The sequence below is a fragment of the Protopterus annectens genome, chromosome 4.part0 (assembly GCF_019279795.1).
Source record: "Protopterus annectens isolate FY-2018-M chromosome 4.part0, PAN1.0, whole genome shotgun sequence".
NCBI classification, from domain to species: Eukaryota; Metazoa; Chordata; order Ceratodontiformes; family Protopteridae; genus Protopterus; species Protopterus annectens.
In genome coordinates, this window is record NC_056733.1 from 1,497,983,465 (window position 1) to 1,497,997,359 (window position 13,895).

At 40.1% G+C, this 13,895-nt stretch overlaps 1 protein-coding gene across 2 annotated transcripts in view; it reads left to right on the forward strand.

The window, feature by feature from the left end:
• The first annotated feature begins 4,688 nt into the window (after positions 1 to 4,688).
• Positions 4,689 to 13,895, forward strand: part of MED7 (mediator complex subunit 7) — a 75,761-nt gene continuing 66,554 nt past the window's right edge. The window contains exon 1 of one of the 2 annotated variants that reach the window (XM_044069338.1): positions 4,689 to 4,809. The gene's annotated coding sequence lies outside the window, so the exon portion shown is untranslated. Of the gene's footprint in view, positions 4,858 to 13,895 lie in introns of both variants that reach the window. The other variant, XM_044069339.1, reaches the window with a different exon arrangement.

Below are 13,895 nucleotides of genomic sequence, written 5' to 3' on the forward strand. Positions count from 1 at the left end.
CTTCTCTGAAGTACAGGCCAACACTAAGTGACTCTGGTTAACAAAGTTTACAGATGACTGCAAACTGGAAGCCATTATCAAATCCCCAAATGATGTGGATATTCTACAAAAGGGCCTTACAGAAACAGATGATTGGTGCCAGAGCCATGGGCTCAAGCTTAATGCCAAGAAATGTATAGTTATCCCCTTTGGAAAAAAACATGTACCCATGAATTACCACATAGGTGGCAGTACACTAAACATTGAAAGTGTGATGGGACACCTCATCACTAAGGGATTTTCATCCAGAAAAAAAGAGGTCATTGTCCCACTGTACTCATCCCTCATTAGACCCATTATAGAGTATAATGCCCTGTTTGGTATGTACCTCACAAGACATCTGCAACAGCTGGAAAGGCCACAGAAATACCTCACTAAAAGAATCACAGGCCTAAAGCAGATGCCATATGCTGACCATCTAAAAAATCTCTGCTTAACATACAAGGCCATGTCAAACCCTGAGCTGTTGGACATGCTCCACTTAAAGAAATCCCAATCCCTCAGAGCCACACGCTTTAAACCTTGTCATCACAATGAACAAAACATTCTGGAGGGATAGGTTCCTGACCCAGAGACTCCCCATACTGTGGAATAGACTACCCATACATGTCAAGCAGAACGCTTCCTTGGCCCTCTTCAAAAGGAACGTTGACGATTGGATGGGAGATAGGAAATTCAACCCGGGGATCATGTCAGTCACCCTGCTAGACAGGGGTCCAGGGAAGTAAATATTGTGGGAAGAAATATCCAGGGGATTGTTATGGCTAGGCTTGTATAGGCCCTAGGGCCGATACCCTAGAAAATAACAATTATTTAAAGGTTGAGGGGTGCGAACACATAATATGCTGCATGTATACAAACTATTACACTATTACACAGACTTAAAATTACAGTTTTGTAAAGGTGCGGGGTGCAACCTTTCTGGGAGTTCTTTCGTACTGCATTTATTTAATGTATTTATTGCCCCACTGCCTCAGATTATTGCTTGTTGCTTTATCTCCAGAAATATATTTACAGAAAGGTGGGGGGTGCAAGATACTGCGCAAAATTATAGTAAAGAAAGACCGGGGTGCAGGGGTTATTTTTGGTATTTCTTGACGTAATTCACTGTTGCAGTTACTTAACAATAAGTGTTTTTCATCCTCCACAGATTCCTTTCCTCTGCGGAAACCTTGGTGGGGTAATGTTCCAATACAACGCCATGTTTCATACCAACTGTAGATTAGTCATTACATTTCCAAAGTGTACCACTGTAAATTACTTCATGTTACAAGACAAGGCTGCCCGCTTTCTCCATTTCTCTTCAATCTATTCATTGAACCTTTCTTCTTATATCTTACACAAAATACTCATCATACTATACCCAAAATTCTCAACACACACGTAGCATTATCGGCCTTTGCCGATGACTTAAACCTTTATTTTCAATTTCCTAACACAGATCTGCCAAAAATTTTAAAAGCAATTACTATTTTTTCTAAGGCCTCTGGGTACCAAGTCAACAATAAAAAATCACATATTTTCCCAATTAATCCTGAGGCGCATAAACCCTTTTTCTTCCCTGAATCTTCCTTTCACATCTCATACGGTCTCAAATACCTTGGCATTAACTTTGAACACAATCAAGCCTCTATGCTTCAAAATAATTTGCTAAAATCATGGTCTATCATATGTCAAGACCTACAAAGATGGAAGCTATTAAACTTATCTTTTCTCTCAAAAGTAGCTATTGTGAAAATGAATATCCTACCCAGACTCCTCTATCAATTTAGTGCAACAAACGTAATTATATCTAACAATCTCTTTTCTCAGTTTGACAAAACCTTGGTCAAATTCCTCTGGTTTCCCAAGAATGTCAGGATTTCTTCTTCCAAATTAAGTCTACCAAAGGAGAAAGGTGGGGTGGGCCTTCCAAATTTTCATCTTTACTATTTGATTATTTGCTCTAATAAACTATGGTCCATAGCAAACATGAATAATAAAGCTCAAACTCACTACCCTGCTTGGTTAAAGATGTGGCATAGACATATTCTCTCTAACAAAATTAACCCTAAGGCTATTCCCTTTCTATCGCCCACATCTTTGAATAGCCTAAAACTATCTTCCCTATTGAAATTTCAAATAAAACTTTTCCAAGAGCTGATTAAGGACATTAATCTTCAATTTTTTTTACCTCTCCTTCAACCACTACATCTCAATCCAAATCTTAAAATCAACAACAAGTTGATAGATCTTGCTGACTTCCCTCTCATTAAAGATCTTAAAGTATGGGATATTTTTAAACATAAATCTTTGCCTCTTGCGAATTACGTTCTATTCTTAAGGTTAATAACAGGTATACGGTTATCCTCGTCAACTCAGGGAACTTATTTCTTCACAAACCAATAATATATCCCCTGATATGCAACTAATTGATAAACTATTCCTAATCATTGATACAGTTGCTAATAATAATAAAACAATTTCTTTGTCATATAAATTAATATACCCACTACTGCATAAAGGTAACTGTTTATTCTCCAAATACTGGGACAATCAAAACCCTCCTATTACAGATGATCAAAAACAACTAGCCATAAAAACTAGCATAGAACTATCCCCCTTCAAGAAACTTTTATACACTCAACTGATGTTGAATAACAATGCTTACTATACCCCAGTAAGAATCAACAAATTTAACTCTAATAGCTCTCCTTTATGTACATGTTGTCCTGGTGCGAGAGCTGACCTGCTACATATTATGTGGCACTGCAATAACTCCCATAAACTTTGGTGTTCTCTCAAAGTGCGTCTCAAAAAATGGGTTACTACAACTCCACTCTCTCATGGGAAATGGCTATTCTAAACATACCCCCTCATGGCCTGCCTAAATTTCATCTCCATATCCTAATAACGCTCTGTTTTCTCATAAAACTGTACATCACTTATAATTGGTTAGATCGCACCAAATTATGCTGGCGGGGATTTAAAGATATGGCCATTAAATATATTTCGGCTCAGAAATTCTTCATAAATGGACCTAAGAAGAGAGCCTACTTCAGTAAACTTTGGGAAAGCCTGTTTGAAGTAATCCTATGTGACTAAGATATGGTTATACTTTGTTAGAGGTGTTCCTCTCTCCTACTGCAAGATATAAGTAGGGCTGCTAACTTTTAGTTGTATAAGTAGTGACACTGTTGCTTTTTTTTTTTTTCTTTGTTTAATACGGGTAGCACTGTAAATATTGTTTAGTATGGGTTTATTGTTGTTAGTTTGTGCACTATGCATACTGCAAGTTATTGTACTTTTCTCTTATGTTCATTTTAAACATGCCCTTTTGTTCCCTTTCCTTTCTAACATTGTTGCAAGACATCATGTGTGTAATATCTGTGTACTTTTTCATGGCTTGTATCATCATATGTATGCATGGTTTTATTATAAAAATAAAAATTTTTGAAAAAAAAAATTACTTCATGTTCATCTTGTGTGCAACAATGAATATTCACCATCTTCTTCCGACTTTTTCCTGGTTAGGAGTCACCACAGTGAAACTCCGGTCCGCTAATGATTGGCAATAGATTTTTGCGGGGCCGAGTTGCCAGCCCGATGCCCAACCTTCAACGAAGGCATGCCCATTCACGCATGTCTTTCGAATGCCACTCCACGGCAGGGAGGACATGCAGACTCCACACAGAAGGCGCTTCAGCTGAGAATTGAATGGGAGAATCTCTTGCTGTGATGCGACAACACTACCGCTGCCTAACAATGAATATTCACCATGTCAGTGGATAATCTGCACAGCTTGTCACTCAGCCGTGTTTTCCATGCAACGTCACACGGGCTTGCCCTGTCAGTCATGTAGGCCACGCCTCACATTGTTGGTCTGTTTCTCATAAAATGAGTTTTCTGGCCAATCACAATTAATGAAATGCATTTCAGTTTCACACTTCACTGCGTTCACAGCATGATCATTGTAATATCTTTCTAAATTTATAAGAACAATATTTTTAACACATAACCTATATTTCTTGGTCCAAGAGGTTGCGAGTTATGACTGAAATTAATTAACTCTGCTTTACATAAAACGCACTCCGTTTTTGCTGCAAAACATACGTTTCTAATGCTGGAAAAATAGCACAGAAAATTATCTCTGTGATTAACCATTTTTACCAACCCATTTTCCCTGGTTTAATTGTAAAGTAATCTTACAGTATGGGTTACAAGGAATAACACAGTTTTATAACCAACCCACATGTCAACATTGGCAAACTTATCAACAGTTTCATTTAATTGCAAAATTAAGGCTAGAAATCAGAGAAAAATACATTTATGTATTGCACAAAATTATATGGCGTCGCAACTATTCTGATGAGAAAGGCCTCCAATATTTTAAGCACGCACTTTGCAGATAGACAAGTTTTAAATTTAAATAAACAATTCTTACATTTATAAGTTAACCATTAAACTATAAATTAAACTGTAACTATTATCAAGTTACTAAAAATACACACACATACGTAGTCATTATTAAAATATAAATATATAACAGCTCTTTACTCGAAAAACACACGTGAAAAATATCGTGCACTAAATGGCCGCTTGCAAAGGAATATATCGTGTAGCAAATGGCCGCCTGCTCTCTTTTCCCGCTAGACTAACAAAAGCTTTCCTCAACTCCTCCCTTTCCCGCCCCGTGACGCTATTCGTGACGACAGTACGGTGTCTTTAGCTATGGGCGTCTAGCTACCACCAAAGTATAGTTATATATTTCTAGGAATTGTTTATATTTAGGTACGTACGCTGTTTTTGTTAAGCGTTTGCTTTTATTAGACCATTTAGGTTGAGTATTTTCACAGTTTTTTAGGTTGTTGAAAATTCTTGTTTTTTTTCTCAAACATATGTGCCCTGTGTGCATCTTGATGAACTGAAAGTGATTTTATTTTAAAGAATATTTTGATGTGTTTTATATGGTTTTGTATTTTTGCTTGGAAGCGATCTGTATCTTATTATGTCTGTGCGTAGCAGCTTTTGAGAAAAGTATACAGTGGTCTTGAAGGCTGAAACGAGAACGTGAAAATTGTGCTTAAGAGATACAACTAAGTTTTGCTCGTGCATTGTTTGTTGCGTAATGTATTATGGTAGTATTGCAAATCAGTGAGTTGCTAACCTGTGTTGTAAAAGTGTAGCTCTAAATTCATTTACACTACAATGGCAGCTGTGTTTTGCTTCCCTCAGTAGGATTATCTTTCTCTTTTGAGTGTGTGCGTAGTGAAGTTGGGGTGACCAGGTTTAAGGGTGGTACAAATGCCCTAAAGCAGGGACAACATTTAAATAAATTTCTTACAAAGATGCTAGAATAACACCAGTTTCCTGAAGGATATGAAGGCTGAAACTGAAATGTTTGTTATTATTTAGTGACCAGTTGTAAAAGGAACAGCCCTAAAATATGAGACAAAAAATCTGGACAGTTTGAGTTATGGTCATATGGCACTGAAAGAGGCTGAAGAGAATCCATATTTGAGAATTCCTTTTTTTTTTTTTTTCCTGTTCATCAATCCCATTTCCCATTTACTGCATGGGCTCGTGGTGTTGTGTTAATTGTCAGTCAGTCACCATCTCTTTCAATTCAATGCCACAGTCCTGCCTTCTTCGACAATCATATTTGACTGTTACAGATATTCTCATACACAATCCATCCACCTCTTTGCTGGTGCCCTCATTTCCTCCTACCTTCTTCATTGTCTGTCCCAAATCATCACCAGATTGTCTTCTGCGTTTCCGCACGTCAGAACCACCATAATCTGTTCTGTTTGATCTTTACTGCAATTGGAGCTACTTTGGCTTCTGCTCTTGTATGGGTTCATAGGTAGGTACTAGGCTGTTGGCCCTAGGGCCTATGTAAGCTTAGCCAAATGGTATCCTGGCTTTTGTCACCCAGAAAATTATTTTCCTGTGCCCCCTGTCGAGCAGAGCCACAAAAGTGATCTCCCGGGGTGAATTTATTTTTATTTATTTATTTATTGAATTCATTTTATTTTACATTTGTTAACCGGGCTAGTTTAGCTGGATATATTTCCATTTTCAGTAGAGGCCCGGGGAGAAAAGCTCCAGCAAAAATAATAAATTAAAAAAATTAAAAATGTTGTTACATGGTAAATAATAAAATGATTTAAAAAAGTAAAACAAGTAATAATAACATACTGAAGAAATTTACACTTGAAAGAGTGACAAAAAATGTAGCACAGTATAGTTCATAATGAATTTTACACATCAAAAGAAGAAAGATTTTAGCAGTTGATTAGAGCAAACATTAAATAGCCTTGCTTGCATGAATTAGCTTTAAAATGTTAGTAAGTTTATTTGGAAGAGGAAGTATCAGTAGTGAAAGTAGGTGGTTAGTCGGGGTTGCTACAAGGGCATAACCAGTGTGTTTTTTGAGTTTTTGTTTAAAGAGAGGCAGGGAAGAGAGTTGAGTTAGTTCATTGGGTAGCTGGTTCCAATTTTTACCCACTGTGTTAGTAAACAGGGAGTCACCAGCCATGTTGTTAGACTTGGTTATGCTAGCGAGGAGTTTGCTAGAAGAACGTAGGGAATTCAGATTTTTATAGGGGATTAAGAGATTGGAGAGTATAGGGGCGGTGTTGGGTTGGTAAAATATCTTGTGGGCAATGGTGAGTTGGGAGATAATGAGATTTTTTTGGAATTCAAGCCAGTCTAGCTGCCAAAGATTCAGACAGTGGTGGGTTCTAAAGGGATTGCCTGTTATTATAGGAAGTTGCCGGTTTGTTAAGATTATTTTTCTTTAGGTTAGTATATATAGGTGAGGCGTACAGAAGAGTTGAGGTTAGATGGGAGTGAGCAATCTTGGTTCTGGTTGTTGGGGTTAGGAAAGGTTTGATTCTATATAAGGAACCTATTTTTTCTATTGACAATTTTAATGGTGTTATTTATATGGTAATCAAATGTAAGGTTATTATCAATGGTAATTCCTAACAGTTTAGTGGTAGAGTCAGGGAATATAATCGTGCCATTTTTTAGAAGTGACTGAGAAATCTATGGGGGAGGACGTAGGAGTGGGAGTAAAGAGAAGGAGCTTGTTTTTTTTGGCATTAAGAAGGAGGCAGTGTTTTGTAAACATGTTTCTACAATGTTAAAAACATTGAGTAATAGACTGTAGTTCTTGATGGGGAGTAAGCCGAGCATACTAGTGTGGAATCATCTGCATATTGAATGCAGGTGGCTTGAGGAATTGCTACATGAAGGTCATTGATAAATAATGAGAAAAGAAGTGGTCCAAGAATAGAGCCCTGAGGGACTCCGAGGGTGACTGGCAGAAAGGAAGAAATTTGATTTCCCAGAGAATTGCCTGTTGCTAAGGTAGGATCTGAACCATTTAACAGCCAAAGTCAAAGGAAAAAGAGTCAAAGGAGTTAAAGGAAAGGGATTCAAGAATATTGATTAGAAGGGTGTGGTTTACCATGTTGAAAGCTTTTGAGAGGTCGTCAAATAGTGCAGATGAGAGAATGTTTGTTTTTATTGCGGTTTCTATTGATGGTGTCTGTAAAGGATAAAAGGGCAGTTGTGGTACTGTGTGATGGCCTAAAGCCATGTTGGCAGTTTGCTATTATGTTATGTTGAGATAAGTGATGTATAAGTTGTTGGTGAATGCATTTTTCCATAATTTTTGCAAAGGGTGATAAGAGAGCTATTGGCCAATAGAGTAGTCATTTGAGTTTCCACCTTTGTGCAGGGGGATAATGTGGGAGATTTTCCAAATGTCTGGAATGGTTCCCTCCTTAATTGTCCTATTTATAAGGATGGATATAGGGTAGGCAATAACTTTGGCTGCTTTTTGGAGATATTGTGATGGTAGCTGGTCGGCAGAAGGAGTACAAGGCTTGAGTTTTTGGACGCATTTATAGATGAGAGTAGTAGATTTGGGTTGCAGTTTGAATGTAGGTAGAGTGCCTGGTATGGTGATGGGAAGGCTTGAGTTGTCTGGGATTAGTTGACTAGCTAGTGATTGTATGGTTTCAGTGAAGAAAGAATTTAAGGAATTGGCAGTTTGATGGGGGGGGGGTGTTTGGATCGGCATCAAGTGTTCGATAGTGCCCTGGGGAAAGGAGTTTATTGATACTAGACCAGAACTTCTGGGGATTATTTTGGTGAGTATGTTGCAGTTTACAGTAGTAGTTCTTTTTATCTGTAAGTAATGCCTTTTTTGTACTATTTCTCAGCTGCCTAAAATTTAGTTGATCAGAGATATTTCTGTTAGCTCTCCACTTAGCCCAAGCTTTGTTTCTAAGCAAAATTTGATGTCTGGTTTCTTTAGAAAGCCATGAGGCTGGGTTAGACTTCATTCTGATTGACCGTTTAGGTGCATGCCTATCCAGGATAGATAAGAATTTAGAGTTAAGATACTTTACAGCCTCTTCAAGTGGTAGGGTTTTTAAACATAGCTGAGTAATTTCCTATCTCCCATCCAATCATCAAGATTTTTCTTTGAGTGCTAATGAGAAGCTTTATTTGATATAGATGGGTAGTTTGTTCCAGAGTTTGGGAAGTCTCTGGGACAGGAATCTATCCCTCCAGCATGTTCTGTTTATTGTGGTGACAAGGTTTAGGTCCCTAGAGCGTTTGTCCTCATTTCTTTGTCTGTTCCACAATGTGTGTTCTGTCAGTCTTCACAGGCACTTTATTTCCATCACTTTTAGCTTCCTCATGTGCTCTACCTTTACTGTACCATACAGTAGTACTGGTCGCACCACTGTCTTGTACACTTTAGTTTTAAGCTTCTTTGGCATTCTTCTGTGATGCACTACACCTGACAGTCTATGCCATTTGGCTGCAGCCCCTCTGATTCTAGCTTTGACCTCTTCATTCAGACTTGCCTTCTCCTCAACCACCCCTCCCAGATACTTGAAGCTATTTACCTGTTCCACTGTCTTCCCTTTTATCTCAGTTCTCAGCTTCTTCTGATTTCCTCAACTTACTGCCATTACTACTGTCTTGTCTGTATTTAGTTTCATCCTGCGTGCCTTCAGTTTTGCTTTCCTTTCCCCTACCATTTGCTGAAGTTCTTGCTCAGAGTCTGCCTGTAATGCCACATCATCAGCATACAGCAACTTTGTTAATCTGTCCTCTCCAACCTGTTTGCTAATGTAGTCCATCTCCAGTATGAACAGCAGTGGGCACAGTGCTACACCCACTGGGAACTCCTCTGTGTGACCGAACACTGTTCGTACTTGAGTCATTGAGTCCTTGAACATAGCCTGCACTAATTCTGCCAATGTTTCTGGGATTTCAAACCTCAGCAGTACTCTTTTTCTGTTGATGAAGTAAAATAGTTAACCTTAGCCAGGTAATGCAACTGAGTAGTCAGGATAACATCCATAGTTAACCAGCCAAGCATAAGGTGGAAGGCATGATGTTCTCCAGCTCCTCTCCACATTTCCAGGGTATCCACTCTTTTTCAGTTCTCTAGGTGTGTTCTGATTATCTGCTGCTGTCCAGCAATGTTATGAGCTGTGTTCTGAGCAGATGGCCTGTTCTAGTGAGCTCACAGCATACAAGTCAGTTATAGCTGATCGATGGTTAAAACTCTGTTCCCTTTTTGTTAACATTTTATCCTCGTCTTGACTCTTTCCTGTATTCCTTATTCTCTTGTGAGCTTAATGGAGTGCTGAAGAACAAACACCCATTCCTAAACATAGCTGAGTAATTAGTCTTGTACTTACATAGCTGAGTAATTAGTCTTTTACTCCTTTCTGGACACTTGCTCTGAACTAAGCAACTCAGTCAAGGGAGGAGCTTGAGGAGTGAGCAGCAGAATGTGTGTACTGTATGTGGTAATGATCAGAGAAAGGAAGCAGAGTTGAAGGTAAGGTAAGCATGTAGGTAAAAAAAAGTCATACCGCCAAAAAAATGTCTCTCTTCCAAGCATACCATCCTGGGAACAAAGCCACTTGTGTAGAGCAATTTTCAGAATGAAAGTGATTGCTATATGAAGCCATATCCTTTATATAGGCTGATTAAGAGCAAGCAGGGATATTGGGCTGCTTTGTGACTGTGTGCAGAGTTCTTGGTGGCAGGTACAAGGCTAGGTGATGGACCTAAATAGACATACATTGCATATGCTTCAACATTTTTTGTTTGTTTGTTTGTAAGTTGTTTATATGATGTGATTTAATGCTTGCTGTATTTATGAATTGTGACTCTGTATGTTTGGAATTCTTAGCCAAGCAGTTTTTGCTTCTGACAGTCAATAGTTTAAAATGTTACACAATAGTAGTGACGACGTATGCATGTCCCTTTCCTAAGTCATCTCCTTGTGTTCTGACTGGAGTACTTCTCTGGAAATATATCGCTGAGTATATTTCTTGGCATTTTTCAGAGTTCTGCATTGTCTTAATTTTTGCCTGACTGAATTATTTTATATATTTGCTGATACTGTCTGCTGTTTTCTCATTTGTTCTGAAACTTGTTCCCCCCTCTCTATTCATGTGGTGGTTTGTAAAACAAGTCTAACTGATCGTTTTTAGTGTTTTTCAACTGTTGAGGGCTACACACTCAAGTGCGATAACCATTTTACTGCTTTAAAAGTGTTTGTTTTACTGTATCTGTTTTAATTTCGGGAAAAAAAACCCAGAAAATTACTCTCTTCCTGTTTCCCGCCTTTCTGTAACCAGTAGAGTCTGTGGTTTCAGCTCAGAATCTGTAGTTTTACTGGCCATTTTGGGCTATTTCTTTCCCTTTCATATTTCTGTTTAAAAACCTGTATTTGCGCTGTTTTGTGCATCACGCAGCACTGGTTAACTAGGGTTTAAGTATTCCTGGTGCCAGAAAGTCTGCTCTTCTAATTTTCCCTTAGAACTAGCCAGTGCTCAGCACTTATTCAAAACTCGTTGCAAGCAATAAATAATCTACAAATTACTGCAGCACTCAACTTTCCTCACGTGTTAGGAGGAAAATTGTTTTTAGTACTTAATTAATAAGCAACTATCCAGGCATGTCTGAGGGTCAGCTTCCAGTATTTTCCCCTGTCCACCTGATTAATCTGGGCATCTTGGGGCAATATAGCAATTGCCTCATTGTACACTGGCAGCCCTCTCCTCCTACCACCCAACACTACAACCTGTGAGAGATTCACTTATATAGCCAAACTGGAAGCCAAGCTCTCTCCAGCCAAGACTGTACTAGACAGTCAAGAGGAGAAGGTAAACACCTGCACCACACCATACTCAACACATAGTCCATCATAACCTACACCACTTAAACCCACGCATACTAATATAATCATAACCTACACCACTTAAACACACGCATAGTAACACAAAACACACACCTACAATCGTGGAGGCTCTCAATAAAAATATGCCCAAACAGAGACATCCAAAGCTGAAACGCAAGCAACCCCCCAACACTCCCCAAATGACAGCCCGTAAAATCAGTGTGCCACTCAATCTCAGCTCATAAGGCAAAACAACGTACCCAACACACTAGTCATAGGGTGACTCTATAGTCAGGCACACTGATGTCCCACTCACCAAAGCTGAAACGCAAGCAACCCCCCAACACTCCCCAAATGACAGCCCGTAAAATCAGTGTGCCACTCAATTTCAGCTCATAAGGCAAAACAACGTACCCAGCACACTAGTCATAGGGTGACTCTAGTCAGGTACACTGATGTCCCACTCACCAGGCTAAACAAGGAGAAAGTTACTGTCAGCTGCTTGTCGGGTGCCAGGATTCGCCACGTAACGCAAGCACTCAGGAGGTCACTCAACAAGTACAAATATGACTCTGTCATTGTCCACATTAGTGTGAATGACTTGAGACGTACCTCCCTAGACTACATGAAAAGAGGCATGGAAGAGCTCTTGGGTCATGTAGCCCAGGCAGGTATGACCCTAGTCCCGAGTAGCATCCTGCCATCGCCCAGAATGATAACTACAATACAAGGAAAAAATGGTTGACTTTAACAATTGGCTAAGCTTCTGGTGTCATTCTAAGGGGATCCAGTGTCTGTCTGCATGGGATGACTTGATCGATAGACCATGAGGTTTGCCAGAGATGGCCTGCACCTGTCGCCCCAGGGATTCCGGATACTGGCTAAGGCTCTTTCCACCACTAGTGTACCTTTTTTAGGCAAGGTTCAAATGACAAACTCGCCAATGTAGCAGGTATAAGCAAGCAAAATCTGAGGGTAATGCTACTCAATGGTAGAGACTAAACATCGTTAATTGATGTACTGGGTAATATTAAGGTACAGTACAATACCCTAATAATGGGCAATTTCAACTACCCCACCATCAACTGGGAAAACTACTCCTGTACTAACTCGTTTGCTCAACGCTTTCTGGAATTCATGAATTCCAATGCCCTGGATCAGTTTGTCCATACCCCCACCAGGGGCAGCAATATCCTGGACTTGGTCATTACCAGTATGGGAAACCGATGTTCCATGCCAGAGGTCAACTCATTGCGGGTCAGATCCGACCACAAGCTAATCACCCTAGACATCAATATCCCCCCACCCCCATTAAGGAAACCACCATAAAAAAACTTTCCAAAGCCAACTTCATGCTTCTTAAGACAGAAGTGGTAAGCTTCATGACACCCATACAGATGGAAAATAGAGGTACGACTGCTGAATCCTATACAAATGCACTGTATAAGCATATTAACGAGTGCATGGATCATGCCATCCCCAACAGAACCAAGGCTGTCCTCCAAGAAAAGGAAGCCAATCTGGTGGTCCTCTGCCATAAACAAACTTTACAACAGAAGGAAGAAGCTGCTTCAAAAAGAGTAAAATCCCCTGATTGCAGGAACTCCCTGGTCAGCCTCGGTAAGACGCTGAGATCCCTCATAAATTCCTCTAAAGCTAATTATGAAAATAAAATCGCCACTGATTCTAAAGACAACCACAATGCATTCTACAGCTATGTCAAGAATCTCAATGGTGACACTCAGATCTGCTCTGAGCTCCAGCACAATGGCACTAGATATACAGAACCAACTGATATTGCCAACATCCTGGCAGGTTCACTGCAAACTTCACCCGCCCAAAGGGCCCATCACTATACTGGAAGAATGCAGAGCCCCTGTAATCATGGCTGCACAAGTAAAGACTGCACTCTCTAAAGCCAAAAACACGGCATCAGTGGGGCCTGCTAACATCCCAGGCTGTGTTCTGCACAAACTACAACAAACTGGCACCCCACCCAAGTACCATGTTCAGTCATGGCCTCATTTCAGGCTTTGTGCCTACTGAATGGTGCACAGCGACGATTATCCCACTCCACAAAGGGGGCGGCACCATGGATCCTGGGAACTACCCCCCCCATTAGCGTGACGAGCCTGGTCTGCAAGGCCATGGAATGTATCATCTTGGAGCTTACAGGCAAGGACATAGGTAACCTCCAAACTCTGTACCCCACTCAGTGTGGGTTTATAAAAGGTAGGTCATGTCTCTTAAACCTAATTGATTTCTTTGAAGCGGTCACCAGAGCCATGGACGAGGGTAAGGTGGTGCACACAGCCAAGGCTTTCGACACCATCCCCCACTCTGGAATATAGATAAACTCACTAGCCTCGGCATAAATCCCTATGTCACAAGATGGGTGGCCAACTGGCTCACTCACAGAACCCACACAGTTAAAGTAGCCCAATCCAAATCTAGGCCAGTGACAAATGGAGTACCACAGAGCTCAGTCCTGGGTCCTCTCTCCTGTTTGGCATCTACTTCTAAGAAGTTCAGGCTAATACAGCAGGTCTTTGGCTAATGAAGTTCGCAGACGACTGCAAACTAGGTGCCATAATAGAATCGCCTAATGATGTGGACATTCTGCAAAGGGGCCTCACTGAGACTGATG